We start from the raw sequence: 18839 nt of genomic DNA on the forward strand, positions 1-18839 counted from the left end.
AAGCAACACTCGGGTAGTTTAAGGGGAAACATTGAAATGTCTTGGAACGGCCTAGTCAAAGCCCAGACCTCAATCCAATTGAGAATCTGTGGTATGATTTAAAGATTGCTGTACATCAGTGGAACCCATCCAACTTGAAGGAGCTGGAGCAGTTTTGCCTTGAAGAATGGGCAGAAATCCCAGTGGCTAGATGTGCCAAACATACCCCAAGAGACTTGCAGCTGTAATTGCTACAAAAGGTGGCTCTACAAAGTATTGACTTTGGGGGGTGAATAGTTATACACGCTCAAGTTTTCTGTTTTTTTGTCTTATTCCTGGTTTGTTTCACAATAAAAAATATTTTTCATCTTCAAAGTGGTAGGCATGTAGTGTAAATCAAATGATACAACCCCCCCCAAAAAATCAATTTTAATTGCAGGTGGTAAAAAATGCCAAGGGGGTGAAAACTTTCGCAAGCCACTGTACTTCACCTGTTTAAAATACCCCAAACAAAGCAAAACCTTGAAGCTGAAATCCTTAATGGTGACACTGCCACGCACATTTGCAATATTACAACAACAAAGAAGTTACTGCAAACAACAAATACTTTTCCCCCCACCCCCCACTGAAATCCTTGCAAGAGCACAATATGTACAGCAATTGCTTATACCATGCTCTCTCTACCAACGTCTCTTCAGCTTGGCAACAAAAACAATAACAACGGTGGTGGGGTGAACATTGTGCTGTTTCCGCCTAATGCAGATGTAATCTTTAACTAAATACAGAATTAGTCATCATAGCCTGGCAATTGAAACAGGACGCCATAAAAAAAAACATGGCTGGCCAGAGTGACTGTCATCACTGTGGGTCGGGAGAAATAGAAATTGAAGAACACTTTCTAATCTTCTGCCCCAAATACATATATTGGTTAGAGATTCCTTCTTCCACAAATTAAAAAATTAAATGTCCACATTCACAGGACAATCAAACAAAGAGAAACTTATACTCTATACTTTTGGGGGAAAGGTCTGATGTGTATGAGTGTGCAGCACAATATGTCACAGCTTGCCACAAGCGAAGGGAAGAAACATTACATTTGTTTGTACTAGTTTCTCCAAGTACTTTAATAGACAATTTTGTTTCTTGAATTCGATTTCTGAACATAAATTTTTTTCAATTCTTATTGTTGTGTATCACTTTGCTTTGGCAACATTGACCTTGTCATCATGCCATTAAAGCATATTGAATTTGAGAGAGAGAGAGATATGTACTTGTCACATGCCTGTTTGTAAACCAGTGAATCTGATGACAGGATTGCTGGGAAATCTCCTGAGGGAGAATCCTAATAGCTTCAATATTGAGCAGGTTCGGACTCCAGAGACAGAGAGTAAGTGCACAGAAAGAGACGGCAATGGAGAGAGAGGGGAGAGAAAGCTGGAGACTGCGAAAGCGCGCGCGCGCGTGCGAGAGAGAGGGAGAAGACAGTGTCTCATTGCAGAGGCCAATGGAACAGCTACTAATAAGGCATGTTTATGACCCTTTCAGCAGACCACCCTGGGGAGAGAGGAGAAGATGGAAGCAACAGAACAGCAGTCTGTCTACCTACCCTGAGGGAGGGAAGAGGTGAGGAGAAGAAAACTGGCACCCAAACGCAGTGGTGGAAAAGGTACCCAGTTGTCATACTTCAGTAAAAATAAAGATACCTTAATAGAAAATTACTTAAGTAAAAGTGAAGTCACCAAGTAAAATACTACTTGAGTAAAAGTCCAAACGCATTTGGTTTTAAATATACTTATGTAGCAAAAGTAAATGTAATTGCCAAAATATATTTAAATATCAAATAATAAAAAATACTAAAAGTATAACTCATTTCAAATTCCTTATATTAGGCAAACCAGACGCCACAATTTTCTTGATTTTTTAAATGTATGGATAGCCAGGGGCACACTTCAACACTTAAGACATAATTTATAAATGAAGCATATGTGTTTAGTGAGTCTGCCAGATCAGAAGCAGGAAGGATGACCAGGGATGTTCTCTTGAGAAGTGCATGAATTGGGCAATTTTCCAGTCCTGCTATAAGCATTCGAAATGTAATGAGTACTTTTTGGTGTCAGGGAAAATGTATGGAGTAAAAAGTACATGACTTTCTTTAGGAATGTAGTGAAGTAAAAGTATAAGTTGTCAAAAATATAAATAATAAAAGTACAGATATCTCAAAAAACGACTTAAGTAGTACTTCAAAGTATATTTACTTAAGTATTTTACACCACTGCCCAAAATGGAGAAACAGCCGAGCAAAAAGATCAACTCTTTGGTTTTCTGGTAACTCCAGGCTGGCTGGTCTCATAGACTAGACATAACACAGCAAACAGAAATCCAGGACACTCAAATTAGTCTGATATGTTCTGTGCGGAATGGTTACATGAGACACAATGTTACAGGAGGATGGAGGATCTACCCCTGAGTCCAGGTTGCAGTGACACCATGCTAGCGGAGTCAGAATATACCCACTCATATCAACGTGGATAATTGGGTAATATTTGGTTGACATTGATCAATGAGATTACAACCTATATCAACCCGCTATGATTTCAACCATCTAAAAGCAACACCAAATTCCAATAAAAAAATGGCAGATTTTTGGTTTAGTTGTTTATCACGGTGCTTTCAATCATTTTAAAAGCATGACAAGGTTCAAATAAGAATACAATGTCAGATAGTATGTTTATTTATACAACATATTAATGTGTAATCACTGTGCTTCATCTAATAGCACAACCAAATGACCCGGAGTGCAGATTCTGCACAGATTATTACAGTGATTGTGAAGATCTCACAAACCTGCGACAACCTATTCATGCTATCTTAAACATGCGCACTTTATATAATTACATAAGAAATGTATAGTAATAGTCACCTCAAAATGTGGCTACTTTTGAGGTTGAATGTTACATTCGTTTGTAATATAGCCTTAACTTTAGGCTGTTTCCTGTAAAAGTAATATTGAATTGTGTTTGGTTGACAATGCAAAAGGATCTACGTTTAAAGGAGATGCATTTATTGCTTGGATAGTTCCATCGCAGCCTCTTTGAGTTGAAGACGTGAATCCAACATGTCATTTGTTAATAGTCGACAAGTTAATAGGCAATTTATTTGATTTCAAAAGTGATATTGAATTGTTTGGTTGTCAACGCAACCAAATATCAACATTTGAAGGAGAGTTATCTTCAACATGGATAGTTTATAGGACAAAATCAAATCCAACTTTAAATGCACTTTAATCAAATTAAGTTTGAATTGATTAATTCCTATTCTATAACTAAGATTTATGGTAAACAGACATAGATACTGTACCCCACCAGACACGACACTACAGGTTTCTTCACAGTTCCCAAACCAAGAACAGATTTAATGCGTCGATCAGTTATGTATAGAGCCATGTCATTGTGAAATGTTCTGCCACCAGAGGTTACTCATGCAAAATGTAGCTTTAAAAACAGATAAAAAAGAATCTTGTGTCACAACACCTCTCCTCTTTCTAAAGATCTAATTTTACTGTACTGGATATAAGAATTTGAATATATGAATAGTGTGTAAATGGTATTTTGTTGTCTCTTGGTGTCTTTCCTATATAACTCTTATAAAAATGTATTATTTAATGTAATATCTTATGTTGTTCTTGTCTATTACAGTTCTGGAGGTTGTCATGTATTTGTTAGTTTTATATGGACCCCAGGAAGAGTAGCTGCTGCATGTGCAGCTGTGCTTGGTTAAAATCCTGAATGGGAGACCAAAGGGTAGCTGTAGATAGATACATTCTCCAGTAAGAGGTGCTGCCGAGCATATTGTTTTTTTTCTCATACTGGATATAACGTTGAAGATGTTGTTTTAAAAAAGGTACAAATTCAACTTATTTTAAACAAGGTTTGTCTCTGTTGAAATGTGGTTACTATGTTCACATAACCCTGTCATTGAAGTCTCACCCTCAAAACAACAGTTTACTTTGATAACTTTTCAAATCCAATGTATTTTCCACGTAGATTCCACGTCACAATATGTTGACAAATTACGTTGAAGCAACGTTGATTCAACCAGTTTATGCCCAGTGGCTAGCTATTAGGTCAATATCAGTATGGAAAAGATATTGAAACAAGGTGCTGGAAGGGAAAACTATATCATATTGTTTATACAGTACGGTGAGATGTCATGACTATATACAGTGGCTTGCTAAAGTATTCACCCCACTGGGCATTTTACCTATTTTGTTGCCTTACAACTTGGAATTAAAATTGATTTTTTTGGGGGGTTGTATCATTTGATTTACACAAAATGCCTACCACTTTGAAGATGCAAAACATTTTTTATTGTGAAACAAACAAGAAATAAGACAAAAAAAACAACAGAAAACTTCAGTGTGCATAACTATTCACCCCCCAAAGTCGATAGTTTTTAGAGCCACCTTATGCATAAATTACAGCTGTAAGTCTCTTGGGGTATGTCTCTATAAGCTTGTCACATCTAGCCACTGGGATTTCTGCCCATTCTTCAAGGCAAAACTGCTCCAACTCCTCAAGTTGGATGGGTTCCGCTGGTGTATAGTAATCTTTAACTCATACCACAGATTCTCAATTGGATTGAGGTCTGGGCTTTTACTGGGCCATTCCAAGAAATGTAAATGTTTCCCCTTAAACCACTCAAGTGTTGCTGTAGCAGTATGCTTAGGGTCATTGTCCTGCTGGAAGGTGAACCTCCGTCCCACACAAATCTCTGGAAGACTGAAACAGGTTTTCTTCAAGAATTTCCCTGTATTTAGCACCATCTATGATTCCTTCAATTCTGACTAGTTTCCCAGTCCCTGCCGATGAAAAACATCCCCACAGCATGGTGCTGCCACCACCATGCTTCACTGTGGGGATGGTGTTCTCTGGGTGATGAGAGGTGTTGGGTTTGCGCCAGACATAGCGTTTTTCTTGATGGCCAAAACGCTCAATTTTATTCTCATCTGACCAGAGTACCATTTCCATATGTTTGGGGAGTCTCCCACATGCCTTTGGTGAACATCAAACTTGTTTGCTTATTTTTGTCTTTAAGCAATAGCTTTTCTTGGCCACTCTTCCGTAAAGCCCAGCTCTGTGAAGTGTAGGGCTTAAAGTGGTCCTTGGTGGTGCCCCTTGCTTAGTGGTGTTTGCAGACTCTGGGGCCATTCAGAACAGCTGTATATACTGAGATCAGGTGACACTTAAATAAAGTTCACCTGTGTGCAATCTAACTAATTATGTGACTTCTGAAGATAATTGGTTGCACCAGATATTATTTAGGGGCTTCATAGCAAAGGAGGTGAAAACATATGCATGCACCAGTTTTCAGTTTTCTTGTTTTTGCGATTTTTTTTTTTTAAACAACTACATTTTTTTCATATCACTTCACCAATTTGGACTATGTTGTGTATGTCCATTACATGAAATCCAAATGAAAATCAAATTACAGGTTGTAATGACCAGAACAGGAAAAAGGCCAATGGGGATGAAAACTTTTGCAAGGCACTGTATTTAGACGCATCTTCGCATTTCGTTGAGAAATGCTTTGTTTCTTGACGTCCTTGACATTATCTGGGCTTTGACTATCTCTCTCCATGTATGTTTATTTGATAAGGGATTATGTCTCACCGAAGACACGGAGGAAGAAAGATCCTCGACTCTGGGCAATGTGCGTCAGGGTTAAGCTGGGGGAAATGAATCTGTAAATGACTTCCAGTGTTATTTAAGCACATAGAAATGCAAACCGGAGGCGATCAGATAAACATTAACATAAATAGTGTATATCTATATACATGTAAAATATACACTGCTCAAAAAAATAAAGGGAACACTAAAATAACACATCCTAGATCTGAATGAATGAAATATTCTTATGAAATACTTTTTTCTTTACATAGTTGAATGTGCGGACAACAGAATCACACAAATATTATCAATGGAAATCAAATTTATCAACCCATGGAGGTCTGGATTTGGAGTGACACTCAAAATTAAAGTGGAAAACCACACTACAGGCTGATCCAACTTTGATGTAATGTCCTTAAAACAAGTCAAAATGAGGCTCAGTAGTGTGTGGCCTCCACGTGCCTGTATGACCTCCCTACAACGCCTGGGCATGCTACTGATGAGGTGGCGGATGGTCTCCTGAGGGATCTCCTCCCAGACAAGGACTAAAGCATCTGCCAACTCCTGGACAGTCTGTGGTGCAGCGTGGCGTTGGTGGATGGAGCGAGACATGATGTCCCAGATGTGCTCAATTGGATTCAGGTCTGGGGAACGGGCGGGCCAGTCCATAGCATCAATGCCTTCCTCTTGCAGGAACTGCTGATACACTCTAGCCACATGAGGTCTAGCATTGTCGTGCATTATGAGGAACCCAGGGCCAACCGCACCAGCATATGGTCTCACAAGGGGTCTGAGAATCTCATCTCGGTACCTAATGGCAGTGAGGCTACCTCTGGCGAGCACATGGACGGCTGTGCGGCCCCCCAAAGAAATGCTACCCCACACCATGACTGACCCACCGCCAAACCGGTCATGCTGGAGGATGTTGCAGGCCGCAGAACGTTCTCCGCGGCGTCTCCAGACTGTCACGTCTGTCACATGTGCTCAGTGTGAACCTGCTTTCATCTGTGAAGAGCACAGGGTGCCAGTGGCGAATTTGCCAATCTTGGTGTTCTCTGGCAAATGCCAAAAGTCCTGCACGGTGTTGGGCTGTAAGCACAACCCCCACCTGTGGACGTCGGGCCCTCATACCACCCTCATGGAGTCTGTTTCTGACCGTTTGAGCAGACACATGCACATTTGTGGCCTGCTGGAGGTCATTTTGCAGGGCTCCTCATGCTCCTCCTTGCACAAAGGCGGAGGTAGCAGTCCTGCTGCTGGGTTGTTGCCCTCCTACGGCCTCCTCCACGTCTCCTGATGTACTGGCCTGTCTCCTGGTAGCACCTCCATGCTCTGGACACTACGCTGACAGAAACAGCAAACCTTCTTGCCACAGCTCGCATTGATGTGCCATCCTGGATGAGCTGCACTACCTGAGCCACTTGTGTGGGTTGTAGACTCCGTCTCATGCTACCACTAGAGTGAAAGCACCGCCAGCATTCAAAAGTGACCAAAACATCAGCCAGGAAGCATAGGAACTGAGAAGTGGTCTGTGGTCACCACCTGCAGAACCACTCCTTTATTGGGGTTGTCTTGCTAATTGCCTATAATTTACCTGTTGTCTATTTTTATTTGTACAACAGCATGTGAAATGTATTGTCAATCAGTGTTTCTTCCTAAGTGGACAGTTTGATTTCACAGAAGTGTGATTGACTTGGAGTTACATTGTGTTGTTTAAGTGTTCCCTTTATTTTTTTGAGCAGTGTATATACATATACACTACCGTTCAAAAGTTTGGGTCACTTAGAAATGTCCTTGTTTTTAAAGGAAAGCACATTTTTTGTCCATTAAAATAACATAAAATTGATCAGGAATACAGTGTAGACATTGTTAATGTTGTAAATAACTATTGTAGCTGGAAACTGCAGATTTTTTAAATAGAATATCTACATAGGTGTACAGAGGCCCATTATCAGCTACCATCACTCCTGTGTTCCAATGGCTAATCCAAGTTTATAATTTTAAAAGGCTAATTGATCATCAGAAAACCCTTTTGCAATTATGTTAGCACAGCTGAAAACTGTTTTGATTAAAGAAGCAATAAAACTGGCCGCCCTTAGACTTGTTGAGTATCTGGAGCATCGGCATTTGTGGGTTCGATTACAGGCTCAGAATGGCCAGAAACAAATAACTTTCTTCTGAAACTTGTCAGTCTATTCTTGTTCTGAGAAATGAAGGCTATTCCATGCGAGAAATTGCCAAGAAACTGAAGATCTCGTACAACTCCGTGTACTACTCACAACAGTTTCAGCTGTGCTAACAATTGTAAAAGGGTTTTCTGATGATCAATTAGCCTTTTAAAATGCTAAACTTGTATTAGCTAACACAATGTGCCATTGGAACACAGGAGTGATGGTAGCTGATAATCGGCCTCTGTACGCCTATGTAGATATTCCATAAAAAAGTTGCCGTTTCCAGCTACAAAAGTCATTTACAACATTAACAATGTCTACACTGTATTTCTGATCAATTTAATGTTTTTTTTAATGGAAATAAAAATGTTGTTTTTCTTTCCAAAACAAGGACATTTCTAAGTGACCCCAAACTTTTGAACGGTAGTATATATATATTTCCTGTCTCATTTTAATCCTTAGCAATCTAATCCAATACTTATCCAAAATACTGGTGTTCAATGGGAAGAAATGACATGCAGTCTAAATGTTATTTTTTTAAACCCATCCTTTCTTTCTTTCGTGTCAATCGAGATTCTACTCTAGTTTACACTCAGACTTATTTTCTTGTTGGGGACTTATTTTCTTGTTGGGGACTTATTTTCTTGTTGGGGACTTATTTTCTTGTTGGGGACTTATTTTCTTGTTGGGGACTTATTTTCTTGTTGGGGACTTATTTTCTTGATGTACATGTATATTTAGAAGAAAAAACATACTTTGTGGTTATAGCCTGGGAATAATCCTATTTACGTCTTAACACGTCATTTGTTATATTGCAGCGCAAAGCCATGGTGTATTAGATAGCATTGGAGGGCCTTACTGCCCAAAGTCCAGGGAATCTGTTGTAATTTAAGAGTTAACTGGGAGGTATTTAATAATGAACCCGGGCGTAATGAGGCCTTTCCATGAACCTCTTGATCTTCATCCACCGGCTTGGACCACTTCCTGGTTACCTGCACACCAAAGGGAAATACAAACATTCCTCCCATTGGATTTTACTCTTTATTATCACTTATGGGAAGTGATTACTTTACAATGTCAGTTGGTTTGGAACTGGGACTGGGTCCATGCTGCCTATCTGAAACGAATCTCTCTGCTGTGTGGAACCCTGAGTATTTCTTCTTCTTTGCTTTCTTGGCATTCCCTTATCCCGCCCGACTTAAATGGCTTCCATTTTACATAGTATTTATTTAAACAGCTTGACATGGACAAGTCTTTCGTTTCACAAGCTTAGTTTTGGGGGATAGGGTTTTTCACTACCACTTGGGGTTAAGCAGCTTGAGCTTCGGGGAGTTAACAGTGCCGTTTAGGTCTAAAACTAAACTTTATGACACAAGCCACCTCTGCCATTCTTGTAACCAAAAAAGATCACACAGAGACGACAACAGACAACTTTACCTACACAACTCAATTTAGGCCATTGACCATTCCCGTGGACATTGAATGGGGTGAAGACACTAATAGATGACCGTATCAAAGATAAGACAGGAGTGATAAGGGAGGTCGACGTTAGAGGCCCCCCACACTTGGTTTATACAGGCAAGCAGAAAAATAGCTTTGCTATGCATTCAATTGAGACTTTTCACAAAACTCCCCATCACTGACCTCAGACTAGATAATTGATGCCAGTAACACAGGATCAACAATGCCAGATTTTAATTCAAGAAGACCATAAAATACTTTGGAAAAGGTCAAGCAAGCAGTGCTAAATTAGGAGGGGGAAATTCATAAAGAAAAAACAGGACAGGAACACATAATCACCCCACTGGGCACACAGTATTTGAATCAATTTTGTTTCCACATTATTTCAATGCTCCCACGTCATTTTCACTGACGTTAATTCAACGTCTATTCCCAGCTAGAGTCAAGAAACCTCCCAGTGGGACAGTTTCCAAGCCAGAAAGCACTGCCTGCCTCAATATTGCTGCAACAGGAGAGACAATCATGGTTTATTTCAAGTTTATTTAGTCTCTCACTAAACGGTACTCTGATTTAACATGCAATACCAAAAATGGAGGAAAATCCTGGAGAGAGAGGAGGATATTTTCCTGCTTTTGTTGAACAATGTTCTTTTTCATAATTTTTCAGGAAGGCTTGAACCAAATCTGCCATTCTGTCACTATAACTCCTATATCTCCTTGTTTTGCCTAAAGAAGTGTATATATCCTAAACCAAAATCCCATTGACTGAGTTAGGGACATATTTGAGTTAGGGACAGCTTTTCTGTCATCACCGTGTCAATAAGCACACTTGAATGAGGCCATCACTCTAAATGGTGTGTTTGAATCATCTGTGAAGAACTGAATACTTTCAGGAAAAATATTTTCCGAGCTGTATTTACACAAAAAATATTTCCAGATCTGACTTCTCATTTAATGGTCGACGTACATGCTGTGCATACCGCAAATAACTTTCAAATGGACGGGAGGAAACAGAGAGTGCCATTGAGGAAACCTGCAGTTCATACTTTGAAGAATTTCACTGAAGAGAGGGAGAGAGAGAGAAAAATATACCCAGAAAAACCTGGTGAGCTGGCTTGAATGGGGCGGCCATGGAAAAATACTGATATTTCATGCATGAAAATGCCACTATGCACCTAAAAACCAAAAGGTAAAAAAAAAAAAAAAGGCAGAAAGTGGTGGGTTTGTGTTTGAGGGACACGCAGAGTTAATGTGGGCTAGAGCAGCAGACATACCTGGTGGGTCTCGGAGACCAGAAAGGGGAAATGGTTTCTCCCAAGAGGGGGTTCTGGCCCCATACCCTAGATACAAGTCTCTAAAGCACAGGTGTCAAACTCCTTCCACGGACGGTCGAGTGTCTGCAGGTTTTCGCTCCTCCCTTGTACTTGATTGATGAATTAAGGTCACTAATTAGTAAGGAACTCCCCATACCTAGTTGTCTAGGCCTTAATTGAAAGGGAAAAAAACAAAAAACCTGCAGACACTAGGCCCTCCATGGAATGAGTTTGACACCCCTGCTCTAAAGCACTATAATCATTGAGGAGAGGCTAGATTTGCACATGACAAACACACCACAGACCAAAAACACCATAAAGATAGAGATGGATGACACACACACACGCACGCGCACACATTATCCATCTACCCACCCAAACAGCTGTCTGCTAATACGGTGTTACGTCTTACCTCTCCTGCAGTGCCTAATGGCCATTTTGCATCTCTTGGACTCGGCGATGGTGGGGCAGGGTATCGTGTCCTTGGGAGGCTTCTTCACGATGTGCCGCGTCCGTGTCTCCAGACCCCACTTGAAGCCGCAGGTTTTGTTTCTCCTGGTGCAGGACCCCCACTCGCTCCACTGGCCCACCTCGCAGCCCTCTGCGTGGAGAGACATGAGTCATTAAAGGGTAACACCGGGGATACTCGATGGAGGTTCCAAATCAAGGTTGACTACAGTACATAGTGAAAAGACTAGGATGGCCATAACCTCCTGGTGTGTGGTCCTTTCCATCCTTCTACTGTCTCATTTAAAAACATATACAAGAGTTTAGAAGGTTAAAGACTGTTGGGTAAAGTCAAATCAGTTCTAGGAGATTCTGCCTCAATGTGATCCACATGGTTGACTTTCCACAATTCAAACACAGTATGAATTACTCCAAAAAGGCACCCTTTTCCCTATATAATGCACTACTTTGGACCAGAGCCCAGTAATGCACTACATAGGGAATAGGGAGCTATTTCAGATGCACATATGTCTTTTTCCCTTTTACCTCCACACTCCTTGGTGTCCTCCAGGGGCGCAAAGCCCTCGGGGCACTTCTCAGAGCAGCGCCCTTTGTGCAGGTAAAACCCTGCCTTGCACTTCGTGCAGAAGTCTTTACTGAAGCAGGACTCACAGTTATCTATCCTGCACCCTGTGGGAGGAAGAGGAGACAAGATGAGAGGCGATGCTGGGAGAGGAGGGGAAGTGAAGAGAGGAGAGGTCTCGGCAAGGCCTGGGCTAGGCAGAGGTACAGTACAGTACAGTATACACTCATACCACCTGGAGTTGATAGAAGACTAAGGGGGTTTGGGGAAGGAGATGGAGTTTTTGAAAGGATAACCGCCCCCGTCCAAAAGAAAGCCTCTGTGTTGATGTCCTGTGAATCATATAATCATATCTCTCCAGGGCTGTGCTGTATTTCAGCACACTCGGTTTTCAGTGTGAGCGGGTGAAGAGTGTGAACTGTGAAATAACAACAGCAAAGTTAGTGAAACATTACCTCACTGTGACCCCTTTCAACACAGGCAGGAAAACAGATCACAAGCCTGACATCCAACAGTCTGGAGACAACACAGAGGTCTGGGCCTGGTTGTCATGTTCTAGCCACATGGGTTTGAGGGATTCTATTTTGTTTTGGTTTTAAATAAAACATGTAAGCATGTTAGTGTTACCCATGCCTTCAACTTATGTTTGATATGGTTTATTCTTAGCTTAGTGTTATCAGATATTGCATCATTGATGGGGGTAAGAAGGAACTTTTTGTGATTAGGAAGCTGGCATACAGCTGTGATAGAATCCTCGGTTTTGTGTTAGTTTGGGTTGGGGAACAAAAACATTGCGAGCCCCTGCCAAACTAACTAACCAACACTGATGTCTTTGGTGAGAAACACAACGCCACACTTATCGTCCCACGCCCCACCCTGCTGGGCTGAAACGCAGCACTGTGCGGCGAGGGCGATGTGTCATCAAGCCTTTTACTCTGCAATTAGCACTTTCAGGCAGGAGCCCAAATTACACGAGCTGCACCGACGGGTCGACGCACTGGGCTGCATGATTAAAAGGAAGCCCTCACCCGAGCTGTCTAATTTATGACACTCCTCAGAATCCTTAAGTGGCCTGATTGGGGTTAGCCAACCAATCTATATTAGAGGAGGTGATAGGACTTATAGGAGGATGGGCTAATTGTAATGGCTGGAATGGAATTAATGGAGCGTATCGAGCATATCAAACATATAGAAACCACATGTTTGACTCTGATCCATCAATTCCATTTCAGCCATTACAATGAGCCCATCCTCCTGTAGCTCCTCCCACCAGCCTCCACTGGCCTATAGGCTAGCCAACTAGCAGCAGTCATCTCTATCACTCGCTCTACTAGGCTTTTGCAGGTATGGTGGTGGCATCTGGTCCCGTGTCTCCCGGAGAGTCACCATGTGTGCATGTGAGTGTGTGTTGAAGTAATTATCCACATGTAACAGATACAGAGTACAAGGCCCAAGACTCTTTTATCTAGGACCCGTTTGCGGGCCCGGAGAAGGTTCTCACAATCACGCCCCTTAATTACACCATCTCCAGCTAACCATCAGGCCTCCTCTGCTCGCTCTGCATTCCTCCGCCACGATGGAGGTCCCTCCCCTTTTCACTTTGAACCCCTAAGTATGGCCTCTACCCACTCACTCTGTCTCTCACGCTTTTCCAATCCTGACCAGTCTAAACAAACCCGCTGCAAACACACACATAAGTACACACGTACACATATATACACACACACACACACACATAAGGGAAACACACAACCATATACACACACACACACACAAACAAACATGTCACATACACTAACCACACTCAAATCAGAGTTGGTTGGGGACACACCCATCTCGCTGTCACCCCTGTCGCCTACCTTCTGAAAAGATGACAGGGTGACAAGATGTTCGAATACCAGCATCCACACTGTTCTTGATTATTTACCTAGATACAGTATCTATTGGCTATCTGGCTGGTCATTGGCATAATGTTTGATTATCACCCTCATCAAAGTTTAATGAATGATGTTCCTGACCTGAAGCCTATTGTAGGCTTATTTCCAGTGAGGTTCAATAGAGATATATACATTTTTATATATATATATATATATATATATATTTATATATATATATATATATATATACACACATATACATATATATATATACACATATACATATATATATATATACAAATTTTTATATATATATACATTTTTATATATATATATACATTTTTATATATATATATACATTTTTATATATATATACATTTTTATATACATTTTTATATATATTCATACATACATACATACATACATACATACATACATACATACATACATACATACATATATACATACATACATACATACATACATACATACATACATACATACATACATACATACATACATACATACATACATACATACATACATATATATATATATACACACACACACACACAAGTATATATATGTATGTGTGTATGTATCCATGTGTGTATGTATATATGTTTGTACTGCATGTATACATAATATATTTGTCACGTGAAAGCTGTATATAAAAGTGCCATGCATGTAGCATGTAAAATGTAGTATGTAACATGTAATATGTCGTATGTATGTATATGTAACAAAAAAGCTGTAAAAAAAAAAAAAGTTTTTACTTTAGGGAACATTAATAAAATTCAGCTACAACCTTAATTATCTAATGGTAAAAGCACAGTGCAGCCTAGGGCAATATAATGTCATTTAATATACGCTTTTATCCAAAGGAAAAGAGAGAAACTCTCTGGAGGTGACAACCATATGTGACAACCAGCTGGGATTTGCAGAAACGGGATGTTGGGGTAGGAACGGTGTAAATTCAGTGCTACTGGAACGGATGTGCGGATGTGGTATATGGAGGCATACAACAGACACTCTCCGATTCAAGAGGTGGTCTGAGGCAGCCTGTAAGACCTCACTGCACTCCTGTGTTGTGTTCACTAGGGCACACTGTAGGGCAATTCCGCAGTAACAGAATGATGCTGAGACTCGGCAGCGGAGTTGTGCTTTAAAATGTATGTCCAACAAAAAACAATGGCTGCAAAGTTAAACAGACAATTCAACTCTATGCACAAGGACTACTTATAACAATTTCCACTGAACATTTGACAAAAACACATGAAGAACAGTGCTGATGCAAAGTTTGGTAACAGAACGATGCCACAAACCGTCATTCTGTGTGTTTAATTTTGCAATCATTGGTTTTTGTTGGATATACTGTACATTTTAAAGTGAAAAATCTGAGTCTCAGCATAACTATGTTACAGTGGAATTGCCCTACACTGGACAAGTACAACAAGTTTTATTCCGTTTGGTGCCAATTGAAGACGACCTAGATAGAACAAAACAAACTACACATGGAAGGCAGCCAACATTTACTATATAGACATTTCTGCCTTCTCATTATCTCATCCCTGGTCCAACATATCACACACCCACTTGCTTATCTCTTGTTTGATAAACACACAGGGCCACTAGAGTTACACAGTGCTGTAGAGATTTTGGCATGGAATGAGTGAAACAGGGGAGGTAAGGCAGAGAGGCCCACACAAAGGCAGGATGCGCTCGCCCGCTCTCCTCCCTCTTCCCTACTTTTTAAGCTCTCATCCCTCTCTCCTCTCTTTGTTCCCACTGAAATTAGATATCGGTGGGGCTCGGTGTCAATACACGTCAGGCATAAGACAGGGACCCAACAGCCAATAAATCAAAGGAGTAAATTGGAAAGTAGCGCTCCTCTTTACCCCTCAAACACAAGCCTTCCCAGGCTTGTCATCACCTGAGTCTCTTTCTTTATTTCGCTCTAAAGAAATAAAATAAAAAACTACACTCTCAAGCACCGGCTTGTTGCGCAACCTGCTGTTATTGACAACAAACAGCAGGGGAGACGCTGGTACACGGAAACACACACGACTAACGAGTGCCACAACGTTAAAGTTCATCTTACAACATAAACTCAGCAGAAAAAGAAACGTCCCTTTTTCAGGACCCCGTCTTTCAAAGAATTTTATCGTAGAAGGAATGAGTGTTACACCGAGGCCTGTACTCGAGAGCGGGATCGATTTGGAGGCGGAGGGTTCGTCATGTTCTGGGGTGTTGTGCCACAGCATCATCGGACTGAGCTTGTTGTCATTGCAGGCGATCTCAACACTGTGCGTTACAGGGAAGACATTCTGCTCCCTCATGTGGTACCCTTTCTGCAGGCTCATCCTGACATGACCCTCCAGCATGACAATGCCACCAGCCATACTGCTCGTTCTGTGCGTGATTTCCTGCAAGACAGGAATGTCAGTGTTCTGCCATGGCCAGCGAAGAGCCTGAATCTCAATCCCATTGAGCACGCCTGGGACCTGTTGGATCGGAGGGTGAGGGCTAGGGCCATTCCCCCTAGCAATGTCCGGGAACTTGCAGGTGCCTTGGTGGAAGAGTGGGGTAACATCTCACAGCAAGAACTGGCAAATATGGTGCAGTCCATGAGGAGGAGATGCACTGCAGTACTTAATGCAGCTGGTGGCCACACCAGATACTGTTACTTTTGATTTTGACCCCCCCCCCCCCCCCCCCCCCCCCCTTTGTTCAGGGACACATTATTCCATTTCTGTTAGTCACATGTCTGTGGAACTTGTTCAGTTTATGTCTCAGTTGATGAATATTGTTATGTTCATGCAAATATTTACACATGTTAAGTTTGCCGAAAATAAACGTTGTTGACAGTGAGAGGACATTTCTTTTTTTACTGAGGTTAGGTGTCAAAACAAGCTTATAGTCACATTTATTAGCTAAAACTGGTGGTAGCGATTCCTGTCATACTCCTTATCAGATAAGATACAAGATACGTCATTCCTTTACAGATATACGACATATGCATATATCTCTGACAAGGGAGAGACTCCCAAGATGAAGACCTTCCTCTTAGTCAGTGATCGAGGTCAAAGGTCCTCGGAAGAAGATGTAGGTGGGGGGAGACGCCACAACAGACAGACCCTCTGTCAAGATAGATAGGGAACAGAGAGGCTATCTTGACAGAGCCATAGTTAGCATATATATATATATATATATATATAGGCCCTCTTTGGGATTAACCTCTGTGCCGTGCCACCTCCAATGTCTCTTCTGGGAGACTAATAAGAAATAATGAGGTCATCAGATCTGGCAGGAATCTGATGAAAGGAAGGCTCAATGTCTTCTTGAGGCTTAAAACACATTATCTCCTCTTAGCCTTGTTTCTCAGTTTTTAACTCAAAATCAAATCATTTCTGGGTAACAATTAAGTACCATACTGTGATTGTTTTTAATTCAAATGGTCAAAAAGACAAATAAATAGCTTCTTAGTACAGTGAAATTTCTCAAGCAAGAACTTTGTTAGGAATGTCTGGGAGTGGGGAGGGGAAAACTAGTTGTTATTGGCAGAGAGGTTTGGAACTCTCTTTCTTATTGTTCTATTAGCCCAAAACAACAACCCACCAAAACAGGCAGACATTTCAGGTTGTCTTTTCAAACAGCTTTTACACTAAAAGGGCATTATTATAATTTTCATAATTTCACAGTATTTTGCCAACAACATAACGTGGAAATATACTGAAAAACACAACAAATCTAGTTTTTGACTGCACTGGACCTTTAATACAAGATGTAAAAAAAAAAAACGAGATGTTTCTGCTAAGGTAGAAATTCAAAGCCACTGAGTATAGACAGTGGCTGAGCTGAGGAGTCAACATCTTTTAAAGGAAAGTCATGGTTGCACTTGTATGAATGTGACTGCTTCCATTTTTTTGTTTTTTCAGTTTGTGGTATTCATGTCAACTGCATTTGGAGTTGAATCACGGCGCTTTAAAAGCGTGATCTAATCCTGCGAATATAGCTGGCAGCGACTCTCCCCTCTCTCTCTGCTGTGGTCTGGATCGAAAATCTGCAAATTTGATCAGGGACACCCAAAGCAACTGTTCATTTCAGAGGTGTTCTGTGTGAGATTGGGTTGACATGGGACATATGCCATCATTTATTTATATGAGTATTCATGTAAAAAGAAAAAAAAAACTGTAAATCATTTTTCAAAAGTTGGAGAATATGTTGTGAGCGCAGAGAGGGCCTTTCTTGTAAGCTATGGGGGTTAGGTTGTCAAGCCAATCATCAGTCTATTGAAGAGTCTTCCAGGATGCTAACCAGGCCTGCTGTTGAACAGGCAGGCAGCGGCAGTGTCCATGTCCATGATCAGACAGAAAGAAGTTCTGGCAGTGAAGCAGGGGAAAACAAACCCCATTTTTCCAGCCTTCCTCTCCAAGCGGGTCTGAGGGAAGCAGCTAGCCTTGTGCTAGCCTAACAGCGCTTTGACCTACTCTCTAAATCAGAAGGTTTGGCTGACATTTAACCCTTGGCTTGCTAGCTGCCACCCAGCCATGTCATGAGGATTGATGGATGGCAGGTGTTCGTGGCACCAGACAAGGCTGCATGTTCTCCCCTCTGACATTCTCTTTTCTTTCTACGTGGATGCTCTTCAACACCCTGGCATGGGGCTGCTGGGGGAGACAGTGCCGGTGTTCCTGTCAGTCAGAATGGGCCGGTGGAGAAGAGACACGACAGGCCTGTCAGTTGGTTGTGTCCATTGTGTTGTCTCGCAGTGTGTCTAAACTGTGGTTTGTAAAAGCTGTGACGATCAACTGTCCCTTGGTAAGGTTCAAAGGCCAAAAGCAAATGGTATTTTTCTGGTGAAAATGTGCAATGGAAATACACATAGGAAGACGGAGATGCAGAGTAGCCTGTTTCTGTCTGTGCTGCCAACGTAAGCTCATGGTATTGTGAGTTAGTTCCTTTACAGAGCCTCATACTTCGGTACTCAATTGGCCCGGAGAACTGGCGTGTGGCTACTGTCCACCTCAGAATCCACTAAACTCCCGTGATGCACTTTAAAAATGAACAATCTTACAAAGGTGTAACCAATCATCCAAAACTCTGGCATTGAAATAAATACATAAAAGGGTACAAACCAGAAACAAAAAGAAACAATGATATTCCGTAACCAATTTTTAGTACGAGAGAGGCAATAAAATAAAATAAGAAATTGTGTTTTAAAAATCACCTCGGACAAGGGGAGTCTCGAGTGGCATATATACTGGCACTGGATGAGCTGTGATATTTGAACCACACTTCCAGAATATTGGCCATATCTATGACCTCAGCTTGACAGGGTTT

At 41.3% G+C, this 18839-nt stretch overlaps 1 pseudogene; it reads right to left on the minus strand.

Annotated features, from left to right (window-relative positions):
* LOC139381018 (R-spondin-2-like) overlaps positions 1 to 18839 on the minus strand; it is an 89921-nt pseudogene that overhangs the window by 30940 nt on the left and 40142 nt on the right.

Source organism: Oncorhynchus clarkii, chromosome 2 (genome assembly GCF_045791955.1).
Source record: "Oncorhynchus clarkii lewisi isolate Uvic-CL-2024 chromosome 2, UVic_Ocla_1.0, whole genome shotgun sequence".
Lineage (NCBI taxonomy): Eukaryota > Metazoa > Chordata > Actinopteri > Salmoniformes > Salmonidae > Oncorhynchus > Oncorhynchus clarkii.